This window comes from Pleurodeles waltl, chromosome 9 (genome assembly GCF_031143425.1).
Source record: "Pleurodeles waltl isolate 20211129_DDA chromosome 9, aPleWal1.hap1.20221129, whole genome shotgun sequence".
Classification (NCBI taxonomy): Eukaryota; Metazoa; Chordata; class Amphibia; order Caudata; family Salamandridae; genus Pleurodeles; species Pleurodeles waltl.
This window is the reverse complement of record NC_090448.1, coordinates 859,571,336-859,591,442: the sequence shown is the minus strand read 5'-3', so window position 1 is coordinate 859,591,442 and position 20,107 is coordinate 859,571,336.

The window sequence follows — 20,107 nt, the reverse complement described above, 5'->3', positions numbered from 1 at the left end:
CGTTGGTCTTCGTAGATGAGTAGGAAGAGAAGGGCCGGTAGAATGTGTAATTATGGCTCCATGGAATCCTCGTTCCTCGTGGGATGTGTTCAGGTGAGCGTTTTCCTATTGCAGTAACTGTTTCCTCCGTGTTTTTATCCACGGTGAATCCGCCCCGGAAAAGGTGGCGGATTGGCCTATTGCAATAGTGTGGGCGGTACATTGTCTTCCGCCTGTCTGTTGGCGGTGACCGCCGCGCTGCTTGTCTGTACCGCCGTGGCGGGTGGTGTGTTAAAGTGGCTGTCTTTGTTGGTGGTTTCCGCCAGGGTCATAATTCCCTTTTTTTGTCCGCCGGCCTGTTTGCGGTATTGCCACACCTTTAACACCGTCCACCAGAGTTGTATTGACCCCCATAATATATAATACATTATATGTATTCATGTTCAATCCTACATTTATTGTGAAAATTGTACCACACCTATGTTTATACCAGAAATGTTTTAATATAGCATTTATTTTTTGCAGATATGTCCATCAACAAGTGCAGGAAAGAAGGTTCAGAAGGTTATATCAAGGAAGAGTCTACAAAGCACTTCCTGGTTGTTGTGGGTACAATAGCACATCCAAGAGCTCGATTATATTAAGATGCTGTTGTTTGGAACATGCAGACTTCTTTGGGTATATTCATTACATCCTTGAATAACAAGCTTGGAATAACCAATGCTTGTTAAATGTCTCATTTAATATAACCAATGCTTGTTGATTATGCACATTGTATTCCACCTGCACCAACTGTAACTTCTAAAACATGTGCTCTTCACAATGTGTTCTGTATTGAACATGTGCCACAATCAGGAGGATAATTGCTCATTTCCTTAACAAGCAATCAACTGTCAAAAGACACGTGCACATTTGATTATTTAAGGATGCTTGTGAGTCTGAGGCTTTGGTTTGCTTCATACTTATTGCTCTGCTCACGTGTTTCCAGTCAAGTTCCTAGTCCTCCAGCCTGCCTGCAGCCGAGTTCCAGTGCAGGTCAAGTTCCTTGTTCTCCAGCCTGCCTCCAGTCAAGTTCCAGTGTTCCTAGTTCTCCGAACAGCTTCCAGTCAACTTCCAGCATTTCTCATCCTCCGGACAGCCTCCAGTCGAGTTCCGGTGATCCTTGCCCTCAGGTTGGCTTCCTGCAGAGTCCCGGCTTTCCTATTTCCGTCTTCTGCCGATGATCCCGTATTTAAGAAATATGAAAAAAAACTGTGTGGGGTCTTCTGAAATTTTCAAGCAAGTAACTTCATTTTAAGGTAAAGAACGATTATTCGCTTAAATGAAACAAAACAGAGCTCTGTCTTTTAAATAATTAATGGCAATAACAACTAGTGTGATTTATGGTTTGAGTGGGAATCCAAGATACCGCTAAACAGACATTAAGGAAAGACATATTTTCAGTAACATGCGCTCCCCTGAGAACTAGGAGATTGGAAAGGGAGCAAGTTTATCAAAACTATTTTAGGAAAGCAATTACACCAGTACACAAAGAAGCCCTTTAGTCAAGTTGATTGTTTTTGGTTTTGGACCTTGCTTCAAAGACTCTGAAAGTATTGTAAAAAGAGAAATAGACTTGTTCAGCCTTGTAGAAATGTATGCACAATGTGTCAACAACACATTGATTTTACACAATGTACAATAGTTTATGCAAGTTCAATGTATCAATGAAGTATTTATTTTGCAGCCATGAATCCTAAAACCCAAGAACCCAGTATTTTGAGAAGTCACAAGTCGTGATGCCCAACACAGCATGCAGTCCAGGGTCCAGCAGTCCGATTCTGCAGTCTTCGAAGCAGAAGCTACTATTTTCTCTTTTTGTCTTCCCAAACCCTCCTTCCCCTTGAGGACTTGCAAGAGGGCACTGTACTCTTCATCTCAGTCACGTTAGTCCTCACCAAGGTTAGGGAATTGTCATCGCCATATCGGAATGCCTGGAATTCAGGTGAGTGCCTCGCACAGAACACTGATCTAGAAACCATGCAGAAAAGGCACACTATTTGGAAGCATTGGCTCAACAACTCTGAACTATTGGTGGACATTAGATTTCCATCAGCCTTCCATCTATTGTGAAAATAATGGTAGTGTTTCTCTTTTACTGTCTTACTGACTCTTTCCAGTACACAATAAGCAACTCTAACGAGCTGTAGCAGTCAACCTTTTCTGCTGTCCTCAGCCACGTTTTTGGCATTATGCTCAGACATGTCAATGACTACAGCCAACATCGTACAAATAATGCTACAGTGAATATTATCAGGGCTGCATTCTATTGTTTAGGAGGCGTACCACATTTTGTTGGTACTATAGATGGAACACATGTTGTATTAGTGCCACTTTGTAACCATTAGCAACTGTACCTCAATCGGAAAACACTTCTACTCCACCAATGCGCAAGTCGTTTGCATATCAGATGTCAACATCGCCAATATGTGTTGGAACTTTCGTGGTTCAACTGATGACTCACTAGTGCTATGCAACCAGTGCATATGCAACAGATAGTTTAACTTGCATCAATGATGATCTGGTTTGTTGGTTAGTGTAAACATTTGTTTAGTATTGATATTATTAGATCCGATTTTGTCATTTAGACACACTGACAAGTATTTGTGTATTTTTATTTATATCTTTTAGCAGACTGAAGTTATCCTGGCTGCATATGTGCTTTTAACACCAGTACAAAGCCCAACTATGTCAGGATCAGTCCACTTCAATGAGGCCCATGTGCAAACACAAGGGCCTACACAGCAGGTCTTTTGACTCCTGAAGGTCTGTTTCCAGTGCCTGGACAAGTTCTGAGGAGCACTCCGCTACTTTAAGGGGAAGGTTTGGCAAATAGTTGTGTTGTATTTTATGCTATACAGCATTTTAACCTAGGAGGAACATCCCCTTCTTCCCTGATGATGACTATCAATGGGTACCTCAGGGTGATGTTGTTGAGATGCATCAGAAATTGATATTGATGAAGCTAATTACCTCAGATGTGAAATAATTGAAACATATTTACCTGCTGATAAGTGCATTGTGTACTATCACAATATATAACTCCAATATGTACTTATCCATTTCTACAAAGTTTACTGCTAATTGTATATTTGTATTTATAGGGTACATTGCAAATTTTTCTATTAGAAAATGCTACAAAATTGCAGTTTTGTATCATGAAGTAAACATATGATATCATTGAAATGTGAGATACAAAGATAGGCATATTATGTCGGATTGCATATAAACGATCTCCTGCTGATGACATACAAAAATAACTAATTTTGTGAATTTTAAAAAGGGAAGATTGTTTTTAATCATATGAATATGTCTGCCTAATCCTTTCTAAGTCTTGTCACTGTCAAACTATAGATCTGGTTCTTCAGTTGTCCATCTGTAGTATTTGTGTAGATATAAAATTTATTTTATCAGTACGTCTGAGCATATTATGTTGTTAATAAATGAAGACAGCCAAAGTGTGGCTGGCGACTCCCATTTGTGTACCTAATGTGAATTGAGGACCAGTTGCTACAATAATGTAGCATTGACTGTTATATCCACAATAGGAGGATTTTGTGTTCAATATTTTTGTCCGCGGTTTTGTTTTTCATTATGCCACAAAATCATGTATTATTTTTTAACTGCCTACATGGTTTCCATTAAGGCAAGTGTTTCTAAACTCAGATTATGGATACTTCTACCTTGCTGGTGAATCTGAAAGCATAAATACATTCATCTAAAAAAACAAAAATAAATTCATTTAAGCTGAATCAATGAAAATGTTATTTGAGCGTAAATGTGTCTTGTTTGTAGCCAGTATAAACCTGTTACAACTAACAACTTTATTACACACTATATATGTGTAAAATGTATATAAATACATCACTTCTTTGGACCTGATTTAGAACTTGGCGGATGGAATACTCCGGATATTATGAATCAGGCCTTTAGTATTAGAATAATGTCCAAACTTAGATATTTTTTCATTTTACTTTATTTAAAAGAAAAAAATCATAGGAAATAATTTGCCAATTTCAGAAATTGAGTAAACAGGCATGGTGTTTGAGAGTTGCAATTTGAGCCTAAAATTACTTTGAATCCTTTTCCAGCCAAAAGTCCATGAATGGATTGGAAATGTGGATACAGGAGGTGGGAAGGATGGAGAGTACAGATTCTCACATAAGGTGTTCATTCTTTGTGTCTTTTGGGTGTGGGATGTTGTGTGTTGTCCTGGCCCGCCCAGATACAGAATCCCTCCAAAGGGCTACTGAATCGGCTAGATTGTCAATTGGGGAGGTGGTGACAGGTGGCTTCATGTGCAACAGTGTACGAATTGAATGGAACTGCCAGCTGGAGATGTTTCTGAAACCAAGCTGACATGCAGATGTTGTCTGGCCATGGAAACAGCCACCTAAAGTTCGACATAAATGCAGATAATGACCTAAAACCATCCTGCACCACCCCAGAATGTAAGTTATAGAGACTCATGTGCAATTTTACTATATCATTTTGTCCTCATGAATTTCATTCTGAGCACTCAGGAGATCATTCTGGACAATTAAAAGATCTATTATCTGGTCAGGCAGTTCCTTCTACTCTGTAGCAGCACCCATAACTTTTGAGCCATACTATTAGTTGGAGTTGCAATCCCAAAGCCTTATCACCACAGCAGATCCTGCTGATGCCCTCTTAAAATGACCCTGTAATCTTGATTGGGTGGCACAGGTGATGTCTGTCCTGCCTGCACAACAGTTGTAATGGCTGGGGTTGTCCTGGAGCCAATACAGGAGTGTCCACAGTTGATGGTGGTAAGTAGCCACTTGGGTATTATCAGAGCACAGATATTAGTAATGTAGACAGGTCTTTGATGTCAGTAGTATAGCTGGAGTGTTGGAGGAGGGTATACAAAGGGTGCTAGACACGGAAAACTGATGGCTCCAGCTGCTCTAAAGATTTTCTTCATTAGCAGGAGAATTGCTCCTACTGAAGGCTTAAGATGGTGTTTCTTGAGGCTGAATGACCAACAAATTTGAAGTTGTTGATTGTGGTATTGATTGCTGACCTAAAAAAGAACAAGATAAATTAAATAAATTGCAGTCTATTATTTAGCTACAAATTTCCAAGAGTTCATATTTTGTTAGGATGATTTAGAGTTGTCAGGTATATTGGCCCATGTCGAACAGAATAGATATCCACAACTGATCACAATGAGTATCTTTATGGATGTTGTTAAATTCATAATAATATGAAATATTTAATTTAAAATCATATGATCACATCAGATAACCCATCCAAGGTTGTAATAGTGACATAGGATAAAATTAACTTTTAATAATGCAGAAGAAATATTCCCCATATTTACACACACAAAAACGTCCAACATAATAACATTCAGAGTCTAAATGTGGCCTATAATGAGGCTGTGACTTGAATTGAGATTCCATACTTTAGGGCTGCATAGGTGTGTGTACTTCAGTAAACATGCTTTATTGAATCTTCTGTCCCAGCATCTATCGTCAACATGTCTTTGCAAAAAACTGTTATGTAAATTACCTAATAAGAATGTATTTTAATAGTATTTGTTACACACCTTTGCCTTGAAATTTATTTCACTGAGGACATTCACTACCATAAAATATTAAACTTAAAGCTTGTGAAAATGTTTGTAAAAAAATAAAACATATACTAGTGCATGTACTATCTGTACCCTTCTTCGCGGTAATGGAGTTATGCTAGTGTCACTGAATTAAATCTAAATTAAATCTAATTGTCTCAAACCTGAGATCTGGTTCTTGAGTTGTTCATTATTTATGAAAATTAGTTGTGATGGGTGATGTCCTACCTCAATAAATGATGCCAACACTTGTCGTGATCAATCATTAAACTTAATAAAATAACCAGATCTAATCATCCATGTGCATACAGAACCAAACAGGCAGAAAAGTACAAAATATTTTTGAAAAAATAAAGTTGTTGTTAAGTACAAAATGAGACAAAACTAAAAAAGAAAAAGTAGACAAGGGATAGCATTTTTAGAGGTTTAAGATAAATATAGCAAGAAAAATGACAAACTGCCAATTAGACCAGGATAGGGGTTGGATTTGTGGCCAAACATTATGGAACCCTGTTCTGATACAAAAGGTAGATTGGTTCCAGCAAAGCTCTGGAATCTTTTAGGTTTATTAAGAAAATGTTGTCTTTTTCTCTTAGTTGTGTGGAGCTATGATTGGGTAAAATCTGAAAATCAATCTGACCCAGTGAAACTGCTTGTCAGAAAACTTTAGTCTCATATTTCCCCAAACCACTGGAGATTTTGAGCTTTTTTTTTGTCAAATTGTCTTTATTGAGATTATAGTGGTATGGAAATCAAAACACTGACAATAAAGCCAACTGCCAATATCAAACAGCAGCCACTGATAGTTCCAGAGTCCCAACACAACTGGCATATAGCACACAGTGCGATTGCGGCATTGAACGTCTTGTACATCTGTCAATAAAATGAAAACATATAGCATAATACCACTGAGGTTATTTTTTTAAACTCCAAACACATAAAGGGACTATGTTTTTTTTGTAAAAGTTGATATTTTTCCCAAAGTCCATTTCTGCATTGGAATTTTTGACTACTACCATACTTTCACTAGGACCAAGCTACTTTGTGTATCTGATCAGGGCTCCACTGTAGTCAGTCTTAAATAGCACATAGGTCCCGTCTACCGATTCCACATACATCCATTGTTTTTTTGTGTTATTTAGACTATATTTGTCTGAAATTTCAGATACATGTAAATGTAGAGACAAAAGAATTTAACAGATGTTTGAAACTTTTTTCAGTGTTTGCATTTTTAATTAAAATGTTTGTTACATATTTTGAAAAAGCTATCCACATTCAACCCATTACCATTAGAATGTTTTCCAGTATTGATTTTCCCACTTAATGTCTGAAAACTCAAAAAGGTAGAGGGTCTCATAAAAGTTTATAATCTATTATTCATTTTTATATAAAAGAATCTGGAACTTGTCAAATAAACACACTTTCCTACTTGGGATATTCATTTTTACATTTTCATTCCTGTCCTAAATCTCATTTTAACAAGTTTTCTGGGAGCATGGATAAAGTCAAGCACACGGGCTGCTCAACAGCAGTGCTTTTTACAGCTTTACAATGGAAGCTTTCAACTTACTTATTGATGAATTGACACTTCATATGAAAAGTAATAGTAAATATAAATGTTTAGTTCATTACAGTAATTTTGACCTTTTTCAATGAAGATTTAAAAAATGTATATACAATTTGCCATGCAGGCTGGTTTAATCTTTAATATGGAGTTAGCCAAATATCCAAGATCCCTTTACTGACAACTCACTGCCTGTGGCAGGGATTCTTGATACCCTAATCAAAAAAGATATAGAGAAGCTCTGCACGATAGCTGAATCTCATGATTATTCTTTAAGGGTCATATTGGTATGTCTTATTGGTCGTACATATTGATTTGGAAGACAAAACATCATTCCATTCTATGATTTACCCTCAGACTCGGTCCCTTCTCAACTTGCTCCCCACCCCACTCAGTCCAGACACTTCTCTCTGCTCTTACTCAGCATGAGAGAAGTGCAGTAATGGGACCCTGCGCTTGGTCTCCACTCAGCTGAGCAACACAGCTTGGGTGGAGAGTTTTAAGTATGCATGTCAGTTTGACCAGCCTCAGACCGCCAGCCAAACCGACATGCACACTTCAGGGCATATTTATACTCTGTTTGCGCCGAATGTGCATAAAAACTTTTGACGCACAGTCGGCGCAAACCGTGCACCATATTTAAACTTTGACGCCCGCGAACTCCAAAATTCCGTCATTTTCTGGATGCAGGAAACCGCCTTGCGTTATTGACATGCAAGGTAGGCGTTCCTGTCCAAAAAATGACAAACTCCAGTGTGCCTTATTTATGCTACCGTGCAAAAAGTACGCACGTCCGGGAGGCGGAGGCGGAAAATGACGCACAGCCTGATTTGGGTCAGGGCAGGCATTAAAATAGGGCAAACACACCTGTACTTAATGAAAACTCACAGAAACAGCAGCAGAGCTCCAAAAGGAAGACATAGAGGTGCATTTCTTCCAGCATGCACACAGACGCAGAGCACAGGACCAACAACAACAGCTTCCACAACACCAGCAGGGTTCCCAAAGGCACCGCAGAAGGCAGGAGAGGATATTCCGCACCAGGACAATCCTTCTGGGACTCCGCTAACAAGACATCATTCAGAGGTACAGGCTCAACTGGCAAGCCATTCAGCAGCTGCTGCGCAACATTGAGCCACAGTTGGCACCCAGCTTGCAGACACCCCGCACCATTCCACCAGAAACCAAGGTGCTAGCTGTACTACACATGTTGGCAAGTGGCTCCTTTCAAACCACTGGTGCCCTGGTTGCTGGGATCTCACAGCCATCATTCTCTGCCTTCCTACCCAAGGTACTGGTTGCTATCATCTCCCCCACACCCCGCCACATCAGCTTCCCCACCACACAGCAGAAGCAGCAGGAGACAAAACAGGGGTTTTACCAAATTAATGGCTTCCCACAAGTCCTTAGTGCCATTGACTGCACACATGTACGCATTGTGCCACCTGCTGCAACCGAACAGCTATACTGCAACAGTATGCACACACACTCCATCAATGTGCAAGTCATTGTCGATCACCGGGGTTTGATCACCAACATCGTGGCAAAGTATCCTGGGAGTGTACATTATTCATTCATCTTCCGTCATTGCACCATCAATCAACAATTCCAGGATGGACGATATGGAAATGGACTTCTTGTTGGTAAGTACAGAAACCCAGTTATATACACACTGCACAGCAGCCCTCTAGGACACACAACACATATACCACAACATCAACACGTGGACAGGAAGACAATGAGGTAGTGACACCGCTAGGCATGTTTGATATCAACATCCAATGGGATACACACCTAGGGACAAATGACTGTTCCAAATAACAACAAATGCCACTCCACAGACACAAGGGGACAATTTAAAACAACACAATGACAATGACATACGTACTGTGTAATGGGTGTGTAATGTTTTTTCCTGCTGGTCAAACACCATGCCACACATAGCATGATGATGGCTACATTGAAGGTCACATGCAATCATTGAGGATGTACCAATATCTCACATCACTCCTGCTCTCACATTGCCCACTACCAATAAGCAAGTGGACTGTGTGAAGATCACATCTTCATGGGACAATATTGAAAGTGCACATTCCTACACATACGCATTGCGACAAATTAACACACACAATTGATGTACAAGCATACGGACCTTCTGAAAATCCAAATCACAACCTCACAACCAAGTTAGCCATCTGAACTAGAACATGTTCGGTAGTATAGGTACACGCTACAACCCGAGTCGACTTGGCAAGGGCAGAGAAATAGGTCTGCAGTGAACTTGTCACACATGTGAAATTAGTGCATAGTCAATTGTTAACACGTCAGTGCTGAAAACGTACAGAGATGTGTTGCACATTGTCACCTTGCCATATCAAAGGGTCTCACTGATGGTTAAATAATTCTATTGCATATGTGAAATTGGATGGGATGTCCAGGGTATATAGATGCAACCGTGTGACCACCACTGTGGAATTGATTCTGTGTATGGAAGTATCATGACACCTATTTCACATGACACAATGCAAGGGAGTACACACTGTAATGCAACTCTACAAAAATACTGCTGACATCCGGTCAAAAGCCAAACACCTGTTCAGATAAGGAAACAACCCAATGCTGATGGTACATCCTAGAAGCCTAGGATGCCACACAATAACACAAACACTGATGAGTCACAGGCAACACAAGAGAACAACTGCCATACAAATTGATAATCATGTTGCAAGGTACATCAACATGTTCTCACTCATTTTCTCTTTCAGCTGATCAGGTGTATGGGATCCAGCCATGGATCATGACCCCATTTGCAAACCCAAGCACTGCAGCAGAGCGTGCCTATAATGAGGCACATAGGAGGACACGCACCATAGTCGAGAGGACCTTTGACATCCTGAAGTCAAGATTCAGGTGCCTCCACATCACTGGAGGCAGCCTCCTATACTCACTAGAAATGGTGTGCATATGTGCAAGAAGGAACATTCCCTTATATGAACCTGACCCACAAATGCCTGAAGAGGAGGAAGAGGAGGATGCTGTCAATCAACATGAGGGGTACCATCCAAACACAGCTGCAGGATTGCATCGGAGAACAAATATTGTCCAACATTTCTTTTAACTCTACTCATCCATCACCACTGTCTTACCATATGTCAATAAACACCTATGCTATTCACTATATCATGGTCTGGATAATCATTTTTGCATAACATTATCTCTAACTATCAGAATCAGAGTGTAGCCTCATGGAGCATTGCTGAAATACAGATTAGGACCCAGAAAATTCCAAATCTATTTTGATGCGTATGAATGTACAGCCACATTCACATGCACTGTAAATGACATATATCCTGTACATTTCACATTTGAAGGGCAATAGCAGAGGACCACATCTATTTCACACATACACGTTGGCAACATGGTTCATTGCAGCATATGGCACACAACTAAGACACCATCAGTCAATAAGAGAAAAAAATGCCTCATACATGAGGCAGTGGATGTGCTATTGCATTGGTGACAAGAAGGTATGACCAGACCCTTGACAGCAGTAAGTTTTACATCACCTATCTTTGCAAGGACTGTGTGTGTCAAGATTTCCATATAAGCATCAAATAGATAGCACAAGTGCCCCAGGTATGACTAGCATTGCTCACATGACATCCCCTGCACATGGCAGCCCATGTCCTAAGTCCAGCCACCCCCATGTTCCCTGTCTCAGCCCACCCTTCTTCCGAGGTCCCTGGAATGGGAATATGTGTCCCCAGATAATACCTCCTCTACACACACCCAGACTCACAATGTTAATCCAGTGTGCTTCCGTCTTTAGTGTGGTATGCCATAGTAATTGTACTTCTGTCTGCATGGACATCAGGTTCAATAATGCACTGGCTTGTAGTCTGTAGGACCTGTAATCACCTGTACATTGCTTCCCATGTGAAAGGTACCGTTGGCCCTTTGAACTTGAATCTAGCCTACAGGACTTGTGAGAGACTGATGCTCAACACACCTGTGAGCACCTCCATGGAGACCAGACATTTGAACATGCACTGCCCTTGCAGCTGCCTGGAACAGCATAGAAGCTGCCATTTTATCTATAACACTGTTATGCATTGACGTAAATATCAGCTGTGTAACACAGCCCTTGGGTTAATGTGTTACGTTCCAAGACACAGGAGAAAAACTGTTTCCACAGTGTTGTTCCACCTTTGACCAGTCTCAGTCTGACCACTGTGTATTTACCTTGTCACATGTTGGGATCCTGATTGACCCTTCATCCTGTTAGCCTGACTGGCTCCTGTCTTTGCGTTACCCTAAAGGTTCCTTGTGGCTACATTTGTATCATAGTTGCTTTCCCAACCCTCACATTCCTCCTGGGGTATTGTGTCAGGTGGGTCTACAATGCATACTCAAATACATTGTATAGCATAATCAGTTTATTTATCATATCATGGGGGGGAACTTGTCTCCAAATAGCCGAATGATGGCCTATCCCTTGTCTGGGTTTCATGTTTGCATGAGTGACAAATAGTGACAGTGTACCATGGCTGAATGCATGGATCAGGTATGGTCCCTCCAGCACAACAAATAATGTCAGATAATGTGCAAAAATGTCTACACATGTTAGGACCTTGACAGTCCACACACTGATTCACATTGTTCCCAACATCTTGATGGGGCTTCTGTTATGAATAGCTGTAAGATTAATAAGCACAGAGGCACTGATGTTCCCAGATGCAGTGGGAATTTTAGAGGCCAACCTGTGTACAAATGTTGTGAGGACACCTGCCGGTAAAAGAATCCTGAGATAGTACCTTTGTCAGCAAACCAAGGTTGCCCTGTTGACAGTCTCATAACATGTCTGCAGTGACAGAGCTGGACCATCCCCATGTGTGTCCTCATTTCCTCATTGGCTTTCCTTCTAGTGATCTGCGAAGGATACTTTGAAGATACAGGAATTGGCTCCACAGACTCATGACTAGACCTGCATGTAGCTGTGACAACATAGACCCTAATAAGGATACAGGATAAACATTGGCCCACACACATGAACCAGACACCTCTGTGCATTTTACCACTGGAAATATGTGAACATGTGCTGCTTGGTCTGCTGGTCCTCCACTGCCACAGGAGAGACATGGCTCAGTTATATGACTCCAACTGTGGCGTAACATTACAATTGTGTATTATATTTGGGACTCAGTGTCACAAACACGGTACCCACATAGCATTATCCGATGCCTGACTCATGGTGGGTAAACAAACAAGTGCCTAGGAAGTAGTATCCAACATTCCAGGACATGTGATGGCTAAGTTTTGGAACATTGCCATGAACAACCGTCTGTTATCTATCCTGTGCATGCTTTATCATTGGTGGTGCTTATGTTCCAAAAAACCTAGGAAGGGCACCCAGCAGTTGTTGCTACATGTATGACTAACACATGACCACTCTCATTTCCACACTGACTAGCATCTGATGGTTGGACACATTGAATCCACATGCATACAAGCATATTTGCAAAAATGCATCTTGTGATGGTCACACAGTGGGACAACAACGATAGTAGTAGCCAAATCACACACATTGACCCATAGGCATTGAGTTACTGTATTGATTTGCGTCTCCTTGCTATCTTCTCTTGATGCAAAACATGCCCACACTGGGTAATACCTAATTGTATCTCACATGTTTGGCCATCTATTGTGTCAGTGAAGTGTACATATCCGGTACAACAGAGGATCATGGTCCGCAGTTGTATGATCTGTCACATGTGCCCATACACCATAATGCCCAATGTGGGTGCAATCAGCCTAACTCTGTATTGTCACAACTGTCATGTACTCTTACAAATCTAAAATTACCCAAACCCAGTTAAAGACAAAAATGCGGACGCATACGCGTCAAAAAAGACGCACATGCGTCAAAAAAGATGCACATGCGTAAAAAAATGACGCATATGCATCGAAATATGACGCACATTGCCAGGAAACATCCATTGGCCCTGAGCTGTAATTCCCACACTGTACCCCCTGAAATTGGTTAAGTATGAAACATATTTCAAATTATGGATGCAGGGTAATCTCTAAGCATGTGCATCAAAAAAAATGACGCACAGACTGTAAGCGTCACAATATTTTGACGTATAACAATAAAAACGCACCATATTTGAGGCAGGAAGTGATGTAATAGGATATCCTGTTTACATAATTGGTACAGTGGGTGTACTTTCACTTTCACTTTGCAGTCTGTGATATTTCCTGACTGTGTGGCTGTGTTTTTAATTGTCTCGCTGTGCATTTTGTGATTTTGTCTCCAGTGTGGACTTTAAATTGTCTTTTGTGATTCATAACTGTCGGTGGTATCCTGTCTTAGTGTTTTTTTGGTCATTTGTAGTGTCAACATTTATCTTTGTTGTGTTGGGAGTCTGTGTGGTTACTGGTATTTTGGGTACAGTTGGGCTGTGTTCTTAGTTATTTTGCATTTCCCTGTCCTACATTCCCTCTATTCTCCTCTGTACCCCTTTATTCCCTTTTTTTGTGCAAGCATGCTGGGTAGCCCTCTTCTTGCCAGGATGGGAGAGGAGGAGCTGGGTGGGTTTATTTGGCTGGTGTGCCACTTCCTACCCTTAATGATCAAGGCAGGTGGTCGTGTGATACAAGGCTATCACACAGAGGCAAAGAGGCTCCGGTGGGCAAAGGTGTTGTACCATCTCCAGAGAATATACAACACACCGCGCAATGACCACCAGTTGACGCACCGCTGGGCTGACCTTGTTGCCAGGGAGCAAGACCTGCTGGACCACCTGGGGATTGTGATTGGTGGCCCTCTTGGTGAGTACAAATCAGAGTAATGTGCACGTTTAAATGCTCTGTAGTGACAGTAGCTGATTTGTTCATATGCTGCAGGCAATGTTTTTGATCATGTGGAATGCCAGTTAAACATACAGGGCCATAGTTCTACTTAGTACCGCAAACGCAACCTGTTTTGAAGCAAGAGCAGCGCAAACTCACAAAATACTATTGTAATTTATCAGTTTGTGCTGCCTTTGTGTCAAAAAGCAGCACAAATGCGGTGCAAAACGTGTATAGATATGGGCCACAGTTGCCTGTGAGGTATACAATATTTCCTACACATTACTGTCATTTGCAGACGCAACAGCTAGTCTAACTTTCAAAACACAACAGGAGCCTGTATATTAGTGCTGGCTTCACGTCAATTGATGATGCCATTGTGGCTCTAACATATGTTTCATGTATGGTCTGTGAGTGTATCAGGAAACATATTTTTGAAATCCATTTTTTTTCAATAAATAATGTGTCTCTCAATTGTTTTCGGATAAATGTCTGAACTGGATACTGACACACATGTAACAAGTTATAGCTTACCTCAGGTATCATCTTAGACTGATATTTTGAGTTTGTAGTGCCACATTTAAATTAGGGATTGATGGCAAAAGGTATGCACACGGGTTCATATCTCTATGGTTGGTGCAACTTACCATAGCTGGGGCACATCAAATGAAGAAAATGATACAAATTGAGGGCTAACAGCTATCCCCGGCCCTCTTTACATTGTACCTGTGTGTCTTAAATTGGTCTTAGTCACTATGTCTGGGTGACTGGTATTGCATTCCTCACAGAAAGTGGCTTTGCATGTCTTTCATGGATACACATGATGAGAGGAATACACACCATGAATTTGTCTGCTAACTAATGAAGGAGCATGTTTGCCACCACATGATAGGCAGGATCACTGCATGTGTGCAGATATGTGTGGCACCACTCATTGGAGTCCCCGGGTCTGTACATGTGCAGTGATATGTAGGATGCAGTATCATCATGTCTGAGAGGCTTGACTTTCTGAGTTAATATTACACATAGTATTTGTATTTGGAAGTGTTGTACAGTGCACAGACAGTGAGCACATTTCTCCCTTCCATGCCTTACAGTGGACCTGCACCCTACACTATCAGAGAGGTGGCTCGTTTGCGGACCCAGACATCTCCAGTAAGTGTTGATATTTCTGTTGTGTGTTGTGTTTGCTGATGATGTGTGATTGACTTCTGTGTGTTGGACACATTGCAAGGTGTGATGCGCTGGTCAATGATCGGTTTTGTTCCTTGAGTGGAGGATCATTTTTTCCCCATCTTTCAGTTGGCTAATCATTAGCGTATTGTCATAATTAGGGATTGTAGGTCAGTCCTGTAGGCACAACAATGTGAATAGGGATGAGTTATGTGGATAACATTTGAAATCAGAAAATGTAGCAGTGGACCATATTAGTGATTTAGTCAGCAAGTCAGACCCTGATTCTCCCAGAATAGGGGTGCCAAAGTCTTACCCACAGACTTCTGATTCCCTATTCACTAATGAACATGTTTGACTGTATGTTTAATTTCCTAGCAGCATTTAGCTCCAAATGTTGTACTACCAGTATGAGGCACTTGAGTACAATGGCCTAGGTGTGCATGCAGCTCATGGCCAGGGGTGTGCTTGCATCTATCTGTTTGTTGTAAGTCTTGGGTTACTGGTAGGAAATGATGTTGACAATGGTCTGCATTTCCAAAGATAAGTGTTGATGGGATTGTTCAAGGTTTGGGTGTATCCTAGTTGGACTTCCTCCTTACCTGTGGTGTGCTGGCCAAAACTATGTACAGCTTTGCAAAGCTTCCTGGGTGTCCTTGTTGTTTGAAATTATTTGTTGCTTGTCCACTCCCCCACAGGCATAGGGTTGTGAATAGTGCACCTAGGACTGATGATCCAAGTTTAGTACACAGACATGTAAATCTGTAAATCACTTGTCCAAACATGATTAGCAACTGCATTCTATACTGGCAATTCCATTTACAACTTGCAGATCTTGTGGCCCTGGATTGTCATTAGGAAAATTGTAATTTGTTGGCCTTTGAGTGGTGGAGGATTTGCAGCATGATTTTTACCTGACAAATGGCTGAACAATGATGCCAAAGTCATTCCAGTTGTTATCCATTTTTTAGGGTTTTGATGTGCTGTTTGATGATAGGAAATGTGTAGGCTGGCCTGGCATGTACTGCCTCAGGGACAATCAGTGATCTGTATGATGATATGGGCTGTTTCAGGTACATTAGATGTATTGTCTGATTAACTTCTTGAGCCATTTCACACAATGAAGTACCTAATGTTTGGTTTTCTATTTGTCTTAACAGCTGCCAATATGACTCCCATCCAGATTCAAGAGTTTCAGCACAGGGCAATGCGTTACCGCCACATTCTGGATGTGGAGTCTGGGTTCCGCAACATGGCAAGGCGTTATCGCCATGAAAGAGCCTTCAGAGTGTGGGGGCATTTGCCAAGGTGCCCTTCGGTGTCCACCACAGCTACCACCACCAGCACCACCACTACCACCCAAGTGGCACCAACATTAGCAGGGACCTTTGCTGGACCATCATCATCCACAGCTCCAGGACCTGTCACAGCACCACCTGCACCTCCTCCTACAGACATGGCAGCAACAAGGGCCCATACTTCCTCCACTGGCACACAGACCACCCCATAGACCCTGCAGCTTTTAACCAGATACAACAGAACTTGGACTGTGTGTTGCGTAAAATGACCAGGCTGCAGCAGGAGGTGGCACAAGTGAATCAGAGGGTGTGTGCCATCAAAAAGACCCTGCAGAGGGCCAACTTGTAGGTTTACACTCAGCCATGATTCCCTCCCCTCCCTCCCCTTTCCTGATTCTTTAATTTAGTAGGTTTAGGAGGCTTAGGGGGTCATTCTGACCCCGGCGGTCTAAGACCGCCGGGGCCAGGGTCGGCGGGAGCACCGCCGACAGGCCGGCGGTGCCCCGCAGGGCATTCTGACCGCGGCGCTTCGGCCGCGGTCAGAAGAGGCAAACCGGCGGTCTCCCGCCGGTTTACCGCCGGTTTACCGCTGCCCTTTGAATCCCCCATGGCGGCGCAGCTTGCTGCGCCGCCATGGGGGATTCTGACACCCCCTACCGCCATCCTGTTCCTGGCCCGCCCGCCAGGAACAGGATGGCGGTAGGGGGTGCCGCGGGCCCCCGTAAGAGGGCCCCGCAAAGTATTTCAGTGTCTGCTAAGCAGACACTGAAATACGCGACGGGTGCAAACTGCACCCGTCGCACCCCTGCAACTCCGCCGGCTAAATTCTGAGCCGGCGTCCTCGTTGCAGGGGCATTTCCTCTGGGCCGGTGGGCGCTCTTTTGGAGAGCGCCCGCCGGCCCAGAGGAAATGTCTAAATGGCCGCCGCGGTCTTTTGACCGCGGTGCGGTCATTCAGCAGCGGTAGCTTGGCAGAATCAGGCCCTTAGTGTTACGTTAGTATAGGCTGTTAGTTTAGTTAGTAGTAGTGTTTGGGGGTGGGGGTATCATACTTTTTACAACTGTTTTTTATTATGTATGTGTAGACGATGTTGGGGTTTTGATGTTTAAAAAAAAAAATATATATATATATATATATTTGTTTAGTATAAGATAGTATTTGTTTAGGTTAGTATATGTTGTCCTCCATGTGTCCCGTCTTATAAGTGGGGTGGGGGGGCTGATGTTTAGATCATTTTGTTAAATGTGATTTTAGTTTAGCTTCGGTTAGTTAGGGACAGTTGTGGGTAATGTGTAGTTAGAGTAGTTTAGGTTAGGTAAGGTGTTTCCCCTTGTTTTAGCTTCTGTTTTTACTGTTTAATAGATATCTAGGTTACCCTTTACAGTGTTAGTCAAGTGCTTGTAGATCAGGGCCTTGGCATGAGTGAACAGTGTCTCTTTTGTCTTAGCTTTTGTGTTCCATGCTGCAACCATATCCCAACTGAGCTGTTACATTGGCAGCTACACCAAAGCTACTTAGCTAAGATTCGGCCATCCATTGCACCCACCACTCACGGTTACTATGGATCCAAAAGTGTGGTTATTTTGTGATGTATGTTTTCAATGTCACATACTTTGCTAACAGATTTGGTATTGAGGACACTGTGTTAAGTCTGCCTGCAGCCTGATGTCCAAGCAAATCCTTATAAGGTGAGTGGTAGTAAGCTCTCATGTAGTATGGTATACATAACTCACACCTATCATTTGTTACAATGTTCAGCCCAGTGACTTATTGGTTTGGAAACTCATACACATCCATTCATGCTGTATGGTGTGTGTTAGCTAAAAATTGGGGCAAATGTCACATACGTTAGTTTTGACTTTCAGAAATAATTGAAGGCACTATTTTCTGGCTTAGACATCCCTTGAGGAAGCGTTGTTCGGCCCAACACAGAATTATGGATTTGCCAATGAGGTAGTGAGAGACAATCACAGGGCAGGGTGACAAGATAAACAGTGGGTTGAAGAACAGTCCTCAAGTACAGTTGTTGCAAGACTGGCATCTTATGAAGCACAGGACCTTGGTAATAGGTGGCCATGTGGCAGGGACTAGTGCTACCAGGTACTCTTACGGGTGAAGATGATCTGTTCCACGTCTTTATCTTCTGATGTGTGTGTTGTCTCCTCTGCCCTTGGTGGTGGTGGTTGTGAAGGGGCAGCACACACCTCAGTGTTTGAAGATGTGGAATCAGACATCCCGGTAGTTGCCAACTGTGGGGCTCCTAAGGTCAGTACTGCAGCAAGGAGGAGCTGCTGGTTCTTAAGAATAGCAGCCACATCACGGTGGTAGCCAGGGCTGCCCTGAGGGGTTCAATATTGCATTCGTGCACGCGTTGACAGAACTGTTGTTGTAGGTGTTGGGTCAACTCTGTTACAGCTGTGCTGATTTCCTTCAACCTTTTTTCAAGTTCCTGAAAGATTGTTGTTCGCCCTTGCATAGATGTTGCCTGTTCTTCAGTTGACATCATGCACAAACGCACCCCCTCTAGGCTGGCTGCCATATTTTGCATCCCCACCCGCACCTCCTTGGCCTGCTCCCCCTGTACCCCAACTACATTTAGCTCAAAGTTGGTGGCAGGGTCGTCAGTGTCCTCAGCTGGCAGGTCGTACAATAGGGGTGGCAGGTGGGTCCTCTGTGAGGGCTGCTAGTTCTGTGCTCCTCCTTGTGACTGAAGGTGGGGTCTGGAGGGTTCCAAGGACATCTTGGAGGGTCTGCTGGCTGATGTTTGTCAGCTCGTCATCCATGGCATCAGGGTAGTCCTAAACAGGCATATCCGCAGGTGAGCCATCGTCCTCTGCAATGAGATATGGTACAATTAGTGTGCCTGTGTTGTGGTATTTGTTATGTGACATGCCTGGCTTCCGATTATTTTCACATTGTGATCTTGGTTCCTGGTCATTGTTCCTGTCTTTCATATTAGCATTCTCCCAGGCTTATGCCCCACCTGCATGTCACATGTATTGTGGTGAGTTTGTGGACTTGTCAGCATCACATCCTCTAGGTGTTGGTTCAGGCCAAATTGTGAATTGCCACCTTCTTGTCCTACTCAACCCTCCGTCTACTTCCATTCTCATGGTGAGGCCTTTCACTGGCTGTGGGTGTTCTGATGGCACTAGCACCACACTTAACAATCTGGAACTGCCCAAGTCTCTGATCTTTCACATCCACCTATGTGTTGTTGAGATCTAGCATATACTAGGTATAGCACTGGTATGGCACGATATGGATGTCAGCATTGGTGATGTGTACTGCTGATGGAGAATGTGTGGTACATTGGGTTGCACTGATTGTCCTAGCAGTGTTCCATTTCCTCCTCTGACTGTGCAGGTGTATTTCTGTAACCAGTTACATGTGTCCTCCCCCTCAATGCTGTTGTCTGAGCAGTATGGCATTTGGGATGTTGCATGGTGTCATTGGAGCTATTGTGACCCAGGCAGAGGGTGGACCCTGACATATGCAGAATGGGTATGACATTAGTGCTGTGTACCTCCTAATGTTTATGACAATGGCTGATGTTTGTAGCAACTATGGACAATCACATTTGACAAGAGTGCGACATTTATATTG